The 957-nt window shown below is 76.3% G+C and overlaps 1 protein-coding gene across 1 annotated transcript in view; it reads left to right on the forward strand.

Annotated features, from left to right (window-relative positions):
- The window catches only part of WRAP73 (WD repeat containing, antisense to TP73), a 39,660-nt gene that overhangs the window by 2,734 nt on the left and 35,969 nt on the right, over nucleotides 1–957 (forward strand). The gene's annotated exons all lie outside the window — the stretch shown is intronic.

Genomic DNA, 957 nt, shown 5'->3' on the forward strand with positions numbered 1-957 from the left:
GGTTCAGTAGGGCTGGAGGAGGGGCTCAGGGGCTCGCGACCAGGAGCCCAGGGCCCCCACCTCTCTGTCCAGGCGGGGGGCCCTGCCTGGAGCCTCCACCCAGCCGGCCAGACCCGCCCGCCGCCTCCGCCCACCGCCCGCCCCCGAGCGTGGGAAAACCGCAGCGTTGTGAGCCACCTGCCAGCGTTCTTCAGTCGGGGGAGCCGGGGCAGGGGCAGGGCTCAGTGTCCCTGGGGCAGGGGCAGGGCACCCTCTGGGGACGTCCACCGGCACCGTGGGGCGCCTGCGGGGGCGCCCAGCTGCTGTTTCCTGGGGAGGTGCTGCTGCCAGAGTGGGGGCCAGACCGGGGCTCACGCTCCCCTCCCGGAGGGCCCTGCCTGCTCCCCGGCCAGCCCGCCGAGTGCCAGCCGGGTCTGTCCAGGGTCTGCCCCCGCGGCAGCCCGCTCTCCCGGTGCACTGCTCAGGAGCCCAGAGGGGAGCTTGGGGCGGGCTCCCCTGCCAGCACCCCATTTACTGCCCAGCCACAAAGCGAAAGCGAGGTTCTGCCGGCGGGTCCGGGCAGCAGCGTCGTGGAAGGAGCCCCAGGCCAGCGCCGGTGTGGGGCGGAGGGTGCCCTGGCCCCAGGGCCGCCTCGGTCTGCCCGCGGGCACCGGTGATTGGTGACACCCCGAGGCCGGGCGGCAGAGCCTGAGCCGCTGACCGCCGGCCCCCCAGGGCACGCCCTGTCCAGGGGCGGCGCCTGGTGGCCCTGGGCTGGCCACAGGTGGCCCTGCCCTCCCAGGAGGGGACCCCAGCAAGCCCCCTACCGCCCGAGCGCAGGGCCACGGGGGACAGCTGGGGGCGGCCGCTCTTCCGGCCGGCGTCCTCTCCGGCGCCCCACAGAGGGGGTGGGCAGGCTGGCGCTGTCCGGCCCCCAGACCCGCCTCCTGGCCGCAGCCGGCCAGCCTGAGCAGACAG

Source organism: Condylura cristata, unplaced genomic scaffold, assembly GCF_000260355.1.
Source record: "Condylura cristata isolate star-nosed mole 26May11 unplaced genomic scaffold, ConCri1.0 scaffold00058, whole genome shotgun sequence".
Classification (NCBI taxonomy): Eukaryota; Metazoa; Chordata; class Mammalia; order Eulipotyphla; family Talpidae; genus Condylura; species Condylura cristata.